The 10,000-nt window shown below is 44.4% G+C and overlaps 1 protein-coding gene across 2 annotated transcripts in view; it reads right to left on the bottom strand.

The window, feature by feature from the left end:
- CMIP (c-Maf inducing protein) overlaps nucleotides 1–10,000 on the bottom strand; it is a 171,838-nt gene that overhangs the window by 76,926 nt on the left and 84,912 nt on the right. The window lies entirely within an intron of this gene.

The raw sequence follows: 10,000 nt of genomic DNA, 5'->3' as shown, positions 1-10,000 counted from the left end.
TTGAAAAGTCCATATACACAACATCCACTGCATTTCCCTGGTCCAGGCTTGAACTTACCTCTTCATAGAAGCTGATCAAATTAGTTTGACAGGATCGATCCCTCATAAACCCATGTTGATACTCTGTCATAAGGTTATTTTTCTTGAGATACTCCAGTATAGCATCTCTCAAGAAACCCTCAAGGATTTTACCAACCGTAGAGGTTAAACTTACCGGCCTATAATTTCCCGGCTCAGTTTTTGTCCCCTTTTTGAATATTGGCACCACATTTGCTATGCGCCAGTCCTGCGGTACCGACCCTGTTATTAAGGAATCTGAGAAGATTAAAAATAATGGTCTATCTATCACAGAACTCAATTCCTGTAGTACTCTTGGGTGTAGCCATCCGGGCCCGGAGATTTGTCAACCTTAGTGATTTCGAGGCGGCGGCGTACTTCCTGCTGGGTTAAGCAGGTAATATTCAAGGGTGAATTTATGGTATCACTGGTCATGTCATCTGCCATGGCATTTTCTTGTATAAAAACCGTAGAAAAAAAGTCATTCAGCAGGTTGGCTTTACCCTCATCCCCTTCCACCATTTCACCAAGACTATTTTTAAGGGGGCCAACACTATCGCTTTTCAGTTTTTTACTGTTTATGTAGTTAAAGAATATTTTAGGATTATTTTTACTTTCTCTCGCAGTGAGTCTCTCTGTCTCAAACTTCGCTAACTTAATTTGCTTTTTACATATTTTATTTAATTTTCTATAATTATATAATGCCTCAAAACTACCTACCCTCTTTTAATTATTTATTTTTATTTTTATGAATATTGGAAAAGACCTGATTTTCCAGAATAACCGGACACCAATGTTGATATAATTTATTGCAGGGAAGAACCTCCTTTATTCGCGGAGATCACCGCCCACCTCCATAATCACAATCCGTTCATATTTATTTCCTGGAATCTCCCGTCAGGTAAATATCACCTCTTCCTGCTATGGACACATTAGAGTTGGTGTGGTGTACAAATAACAATGGCTCTTTAGTATCTGCTTCCTGCAGTGTATGTCAATATTTGCTCCATGCTGGGTACACATTTAATCAGGGCAGCAAAGTCTCTTATTGAAAACGAACAATACGGCGCTTTTTTTTTTTTTAGTGACAATTGATGAGAGAACAGCATCTCCGATCACAGGTTCACATTATAGACCCGGCGTCCAACTAAGACGTAAAACCTGACGGTTTGCCAAGTGCGAGTTTGTTTTGCCTTTTAAACTCAAGGTAAGAGTTCGGTCCTTAAAGTGCACCACCATGACTACTCTACACATCACCTGACCTAGCCGAGCCACCCATACAGCCATTGCTGGCTCCAGGATTAGGAGGAACCTGGGCCACAAAGCCAAAGGTCCAACTAAGATGTAAAACCTGCCCGTTTTCCCAGTATGTTTGTTTTGCCTTTTAAACTCAAGGTAAGAGTCTGACTCTTAGGCTATGTGCACACGCTGCGTTTTTTTGACGCTGCGTTTTTGTGCGTTTTTGGCCGCTAAAAACGCACAAAAACGCACCTGCGTCGAAAAAACGCGGCAAAAAACGCACGCGTTTTGCCGCGATTTGGTGCGTTTTTTTGCTGCGTTTTGCTGCGTTTTTGCTCACTGCGTCCTTATGCGTTTTTTATCAGTGAACAAAAAAAAAAGGTCTGATGTCATTTCCTTCTTCAATGTGTTCTTCATTCTCCACTAGTGTATGCAGAAGAGCAGACAGCTGCAGAACTACAAGGCTCAGCATCCTCGATCCAATAGTGTATGCAGGACAGCAGACAGCAGCTGTCGAACTACAAGGCTCAGCATCCTCCATCCAATAGTGTATGCAGGAGAGCAGACAGCAGCTGTCGAACTACAAGGCTCAGCATCCTCCTTCCAGGACTGTATGCAGGATTTCTTTGCCCCCCAAAAAAAAAAATGACGTGGGCTTCGCCATATTTTTGTATGCTAGCCGGGTACAGCAGGCAGGTACGGGCTGCCCCCAACCCCCAGCTGCCTATTTGTACCCGGCTGGGAACCAAAAATATAGGGAAGCCCTTTTTTTTTTAAATTATTTCATGAATTTCATGAAATAATTTAAAAAAAAAAATGACGTGAGCTTTGCCCCATTTTTGAGTCCAGCCGGGTACAACTAGGCAGCTGGGGATTGGAATCCACAGTGCAGGGTGCCCATGCTTTCTGGGCACCCCCGCTGTGAATTGCAGTCCCGCAGCCACCCCAGAAAATGGCGCTTTCATAGAAGCGCCATCTTCTGGCGCTGTATCCAACTCTTCCGGCTGCCCTGATGCCGGGTGGCTAGCCAGGTAATAATGGAGTTAGGGCTAGCTGTATATTATCAGCTAGCCCTAAGCCCGAAATTCATGGTGTCACGCCAATATTAGACATGGCCACCATGAATTTCTAGTAAAGATAAAAAAAAAACACAACACAGAAAAATATTTTTATTAGAAATAAAACACAACACAATTAGTGACTCCATCTTTATTGAAATAAACCCCCCTCCGCAGTAATCCTGGGTCAGGGTCCCGCGCCGTCCAATCCGGATCCAATATCATCTGATCGGTTTGCTGGAAAGCATACCGATCAGATGATCTGTCAGGTTCAAGGATGTGAATCCCATCACACATCAGCTGATTGTATAAAAGCCGATTATACAATCAGCTGATGCATCAGTAGAAAAAAAAAAAAATAATACTCACTTATGTGCTGAATTACCGGCAGCTCCTGCAGCGATGGGGCGGGAGTCTGATCCTGTCCGATCGCTGCAGCAGCTGTCGGTAATCAGGGATGAAGTCTCCTGACGCATCCGCTGATACCGGCCGGGCGCCCGCGTCAGCCCGAGACTCGATCAGCTGATGCGTCAGGTGACTGTATCAGGTGATCCATCGCCAGGTCCTGCAAGCAAGGTCCTGCCCCGGGGAGACTGCACACAGCCGGAGCGGGAGCGGGAGCGGTGAGAGGAGATGGGAGCGGGCATGGCACCGCGAGGCTGCAGACAGGTGAGTATAACTTTTTTTTTTTTTTTTTCTACTGTTAACTTTTGTTTTCGCAGCCGCTTCCACCTCCTGCCTGTACATGGCGCCGCACGGCAGCATACATGCACAGGACGGGAGATGGACGCGGCGGTGACGGTACCGGGAGGATTCATGCTTCTGTCTATACTGACAGAAGGAATCCTCTTCCTGTACACGTCACTTTACTACCCACCTCCTGCGCTTATAGCTGCGTTTTTGGTCTTAGAAACGCACCAAAACGCAGCTATTTGCGTTTCTCATTGCGTCTTTCAACATCCCATTGAACTCAATGGATGAAAAGCGCAGTGAAAAACGCGGGAATAATTGACATGCTGCGTTTTTGTGGTCACCACAAAAACGCAGCTGAAAAAAAACGCTGTGTGGGGACAGCAAAAATGAAAACTCATAGACTTTGCTGGGGAAGCAAAGTCATGCAGTTTTGAGGCCAAAAACGCACCCGAAAAACGCGCAAAAACGCCGAGAAAAACGCACCGTGTGCACATAGCCTTAAAGTGCACCACCATGACTACTCTACACATTAACTGACCTAGCCGAGCCGACCATACAGCCATTGCCAGATCGAGGATTATGAGGACCCTGGGCAACAGAGCCAAAGGCCCAACTAAGAAGTAAAACCTTTTGGTTTACCAAGTGCGAGTTTGTTTTGCCTATTAAACTCAAGGTAAGAGTTCGGCCCTTAAAGTGCACCACCAAGACTACTCTACCCATCACTTGACCTAACCGAGCTGACCATACAGCCAGCATCAGGTCCAAGATTATGAGGACCCCAGGCCTTCTCAGCTTTCAATTTCCATTTTGATCAGTAGAGTTGTAGAAGGAACAAGGTGAAGAGGAAGACCAGCAACCCAGTGGCTTTATACTATCAAGATACCGGTGGATGAGACCCTAGTGGACTCATCTAGGCTCGCACAAGATTGGCCTTCCTAGAGAACGTTCATCAATCAAGTTGCAATGGACCCGAAATCAAGCTGAAGGCCGTTTTATTGCTTCCTATTACATTTTTTTGAGAAGCGAACCAGAAAACAGCTATTCTATCTTTTTGGAGGGAGAAGTTTCGGTGTTCACCTTACAAATAAATACAATGATATTTTTTAGTTTGGACATTTATCAACTTTCAGTAGGCACTAGACTGGCATGAAAATACCAATGGTACCATGTTATGGCACTGGTGGGGAACAGTTGGCAATGGGCATAAGAAGGAACACTTCCCTACACCAATAGTAAACACGAAGACCTTCTAGGACCCGTAGAAGCGCAGCCGGCGTGAAACGGCCATCGTTCCTTGGAATACCTGCACCCGGCCTCTTCCCCGCATATTTTTAGTACACATCTTCTAATAAAGTGGGCTTTTATGCTATGGCGATGGGGAGTGCCGCTTTCTTCTTCTGCTTATGGACATTTCATTAGACACTTGTCTAATTACCAGCGTGCACCCCTTGCCAACTTTCTAAGGAGTATCTGAGCGGATTCCCTTCTTGACAGAACCTGATAAGGTAGTACCTTTTAGTGCAGGACCATATCGTTCTGCTGTAAAGACCTTCAAGTAGGCACCAGACTACTATGACAATACCAGCGGTACCCCGCTATGGCACTGGTGGTGTACAGTGGGCAATAGGGATAAGAAGGGACACTTCTCTACAACCATGGCAGACACAAAGACCTCCAGTAGGCACCCGACTGCCAGGACAATACCATCGATACCCCTCAATCGCTCTGGTGGTAAAAAGTGGGTAATGGGTGTAAGAAGGGACACTTGCCTATAACTGACACGAAGACCTTCAGAAGGCACCCGACTACCATGACATTATCATCAGTACCCCGATATGGCACTGGCGGTGAAAATTTGCAATAGGCGTAAGAAAGGACACTTCCATACAACCATGGCAGTCATGAAGACCTTCAGTAGGCACCCAACTGCCATGACAATATCATTGGTACCCTGCTATGGCACTGGTAGTAAAAATTTGGCAATGGGCATAATAAGGGACACTACCGATTTCTAACATCTTAAATGCCGCTGTCACAATTGACTGCAGCATCTAAGGGACTAAACTGCTTCAATCAAAATTAGCTGTGTAAGTATGCGGTGTGTGGTACATGTGTGGCGGATGTCCTCAATGGAAAACCCAGGGTTTTCTGGGTGTCATTGCCAGCCCTACATACATCTCAAAAGTTGCCATTCTTCTCAACTCCTTTCAATCACATGTGTTTGCGTTTTCGAAGGAGAGAGGAGGAAGGACCGTTCAAGCAGTGGCTTACTGCTCCTGAGAGCAAAATGGTCAGGACATAGAAATCCAATACGACCAAAGTTTGATTACCCCAACATTGTGTTTGGGGAGCCCCCTATGATGTTGGCCGGTCTCACCAACAAGTTCTTCTTTGAAAGGAGCAAATAAAGTTACCCTTCCAGCCACACCATGGGAAATTTACAGTATGCATGCTATTGGGTCACCGATTAATAGAATAAAAGCATGTTAAAGCATTTGTCAAAAAGCTCTTTGTGTGTTCCTTTCTATCCTCTGCGTCTCTGTTAAGAGCACCATCCCATTACATTTAGTCAGGATTCTAGAACCCGAGCAGGCAACCACACCGAAAGCCGATGCGGTGTGCACCGTCCACAGTGATGCGGTGTGTGTCATATAAGACATAGATTATCTCAGCTATGACACCCTGACAATAGCCGCCGAGGCCGCTTCTCCATTATATGCTGAGCACACCTCAGCCCCTAGCCATTAATAGTGTACAAGGCCAGTTCTTCCATTACAGGGAGCACATGATAAATTAACGCTGGGAGGCACGTGTACAAATGGTTCTTTACGCGTAAACTAAACAACATAGCAGGCAATTAGGAGGCTTTAATGCGCCCAGAAAGATTTATCACCTGGGCAGTCAAGGAGTATTGTAATTTTTAACTAGCTCAAAAAAAAAGCGCCGCTCATTAGGTGTCAATTCTGCTGAATGAGGCAGAAATGTTGGAGTATTCTGCTCCGTCCCGGTCGTTCCGGCGGAAAAGTCCACAATTCAGAGGATTTCTGGAGTGTCTGTCACCGAGGCGTTAATGCGGGGCCCCTATAAATACTCGCTTCATGCTGAATTTGCTTGCATCAAAGCACAATGGCTTCCGTCCAAAAAACAGGCAGCGAGGGGAATCTCACTGTAACAAAGTACACACAGATAATGCAGAAAAAATGTTCCGGACTGGTGACCCGTTTGTGTATTTTCAGTATCTTGTTACTTTGAGGGCAAGCATTCGCTTAAATATAGAAGGGGGCGAACATTTTGATTGCAGAACCAAAAATAATGCAGCCTCCTACACCCCCTCTATACCGGAAAGAACGCAGAACACAGCATTGCCTGGACCAGTGTGTCCTGGGAGTCCAATGATTTGTCGGTGCAGAAAGTTTACAAAAATATAAATATAAAATAAAAATATAAATCAATCTCGGAATTCACCACTATTTTTTTTTTTTAGATTTTTTGCTTAGCACAATACATTGATGATGTTTTCAGATATTATTTATAGACTTATGCCTACTGATCATAAAACACCTTATCAATTACAGCAAACCCGATTTTAGCCTGGTTCGCAATACAGGGTTTGAAAAAGTATTCATACCCAGTGACCGTTTCCACGTTTTTTTTTCACGTTTCGCCTGCAAACTTAAAATGTATTTTATTGAGATTTTATGTGATATATCAACAATAAGTAGCAAGAATTTGTGAAGTATTAAAAAATGCTAATATGAAAATTGTAATTTGCATTTGTACTCAGCCCCCTGCAGTGTGATAACTCTAAGGGTACCGTTTCACTAAACGACGTACCAGCGATTCAGACCACGATATGACCTGGTCAGGATCGCTGGTGCGACGCTACATGGTCGCTGGTGAGCTTTCAATCAGGCAGATCTCGCCAGCGACCAGTGACCAGCCACTCGTGGAAACGATGCTGCGCTTGGTAACCAAGGTAAATATCGGGTAACTAAGCAAAATGCTTTGCTTGGTTACCTGACATTTACCATGGTTACCAGTGCACACCGCTTAGCGCTGGCTCCCTGCACTCCTAGCCAGGGTACACATCGGGTTACTAAGCAAAGCGTTTCGCTTAGTTACCCGATGTGTACTCTGGCTAGGTGTGCTTCAGCCAGTACTGGCAGCCTGAGAGCGGCGTACGCTAGTAACCAAGGTAAATATCAGGTAACCAAGCAAAGCACTTCGCTTAGTTACCCGATGTGTACTCTGGCTAGGTGTGCTTCAGCCAGTACTGGCAGCCTGAGAGCGGCGTACGCTAGTAACCAAGGTAAATATCAGGTAACCAAGCAAAGCACTTCGCTTAGTTACCCGATGTGTACCTTGGCTACGTGTGCAGGGAGCCGGCTTCTAGAAGCTGCGGACGCTAGTAACCAATGTAAATATCGGGTAACCAAGCAAAGCCTTTGCTTGGTTACCCGATGTGTACCTTGGTTACCAGCGTCCGCAGCTGTCAGAAGCCGGCTCCGTGCACATTCAGATCGTTGCTCTCTCGCTGTCAAACACAGCGATGTGTGCTTCACAGCGGGAGAGCAACGAGCAAAAAATGAACCAGAGCAGTGTGTAACAATAAGCGATTTAACAGCAGGGGCCAGGTTGCTGCTTAGTGTCACACACAGCAAGATCGCTGATGAGGTCACTGGTACGTCACAAAACCTGTGGCTCAGCAGTGATCTCGCTAGCGATCTCGCTATGTGAGAAGTACCCCTAAAACTCCTGAGTGACCAATTTCCTCCAGAAGTGACCTAATTGATAAATTGAGTCCAGCTGTGTGTAATTTATTCTCAGTATAACTACTGATGTTCTGTGAAGTCCTCAGAGGTTTGTTTGAAAACATTATGGATCTAAAAGCATCATAAAAAAAAAAACAAAAAAAAAACAAAGAACACACCAGACAGGTCAGGGATGAAGTTGTGGAGAAGAGTAAAGCAGGGTTAGGTTATAAAAAAAAAAATAGTCCAAGCTCTGAACATCTCACAGAGCAGTGTTCATTCTAACATCCAGAAATGGAAGTAGTATGACACAACTGCAACTTACCAAGACATGGCCGTCCACCTAAACTAACATCCCAAGAAGGAGAGCACTGATTAGAGAAGCAGCCAAGAGGTCAATAGTCACTTTGGAGGAGCCACAAAGATCCACAGCTCAGGATATATGGTATATAATTTATATTTCGATTTTCGATGCATGTCTACTTTTGGAGATATACATCTCATTTTCAGTTTGTTGTTTATTTTGGTTTATATTTATGTTTTGGGGGGGGGGGGTGCCTCGCAACGTAAACATTCGTCACATACAAGGCTGAGGGATAAACACAGAGACAAGTAGAAGCCGGCCCCATCCACCTGAAGCACACGACTGCGTCTCCCATGACCCGTAGCCAAGCTGCTGAACAAGCTACTGTGTATCCTCATTGTGCTTTCCGAGGGCTTCTCCCCTGTTTATTTTTCCATCTGGTTACCTGCTGATTATTAAGGGGAGGGGGGTAAAGAGTCACCACGTGTCTGCGCAAAACATTTACTCAGGGAAAATGAACTCTGCAATAATACCTTCTGGACAGAGAATCAGGTTAACTCCTTACTTTCCGGAGTTATACGTAGAATAGATTTCTTTGGAACAGCCTATTGTTTGCAAACAGGAAAACAATGGCCTTTAAGAAGTAGCTCCAGTGACAAGTGATATCCCATAAATAAAGCTAATAACTATTGTTTGCTATTTTTTATATATACTCTTTCCCCTGACAGATTCTTCCAATCACTAGTGGTCTGCTTCCTGAGACCCCCTCTGATCACCCCAAAAACGGCTCAGCTTTTGTAGGACCGTGTTCACACAGCGCTGTACAAACCCATAATCTTTCAACCAGGTCCTTTTTTTTATCGATCGGTTAGTTTTAGCATCCGGACCGCCAACCAATCTCATTTTTTAATAGCCCTTTAAATAAAAATTCCTCCCTATACACGTATCTTGCGCCTTATTTCCCTGTTTTTTGCACTGCTCAAGATGTCTGCACTTGGAAGAAAGGATTTGCTCTAAGGCCCTGTGCGCACACTGCTTTTTTTTTTGCCGCAGATTTCCCGTGGTTTTTGTTCATAACCTTTCTGCAGTCCTTCTCCAGCAAAATCTATGGGGAATCCGAAATGCTGTGCACACACACTACGTTTTTTTTCCTACAGGTTTTGCTGTAGAATTTCTGCAGCAAAAATGAAGTAGCATGTCACTTCTTTTCCACAGGTACCTGCGTTATTTCCATAGATAATGGTAAAAAAACGCAGGGACCAACTCGCGGAAAAAACGGGGCAAAAACGCATCAAACCGCAGCAAAAATTTGGGTGCGGTTTTGGTGTGGTTTTTGCTGTGGGTACAGAATTCTGCCTTGGTGCAGCTTTTCTTAGGAAAGTCCAATTTGCCAGTATGCACAGATCCTTAAATGTTACAATCAGGACAAAGTCCTTCATTTTTTTAGCATCCGGACCACCACCAATCTCATTTTTTAACAACCTTTAATTAAAAATTCCTCCTTATACACTTATCTTGCGCCTCATTTCCCTGGTTTTTGCACTGGTCGAGATCTCTGCGCTCCCGACACTTGGAAGGATTTGCTCTAAATGTTATAATCAGCACAAAGTCCTTTATTTTTTAAGCACACGGACCACCACCAATCTCATTTTTTAATAACCCTTAAAATAAAAATTCCTCCCTATATACTTATCTTGTGCCTCATTTCCCTGGTTTTTGCACTGGTCGAGATCTCTGCGCTCCCTGCACTTGGAAGGATTTGCTCTAAACGGTACAATCAGCACAAAGTCCTTTATTTTTTTGGGGCATCCGGACCACCACCAATTTCATTTTTTAATAAAACTTTAAATAAAAATTCCTCCTTATACACTTATCTTGTGCCTCATTTCCCTGGTTTT

This window comes from Anomaloglossus baeobatrachus, chromosome 10 (genome assembly GCF_048569485.1).
Source record: "Anomaloglossus baeobatrachus isolate aAnoBae1 chromosome 10, aAnoBae1.hap1, whole genome shotgun sequence".
NCBI classification, from domain to species: domain Eukaryota; kingdom Metazoa; phylum Chordata; class Amphibia; order Anura; family Aromobatidae; genus Anomaloglossus; species Anomaloglossus baeobatrachus.
This window is presented reverse-complemented; position numbering and strand designations above follow the sequence as displayed.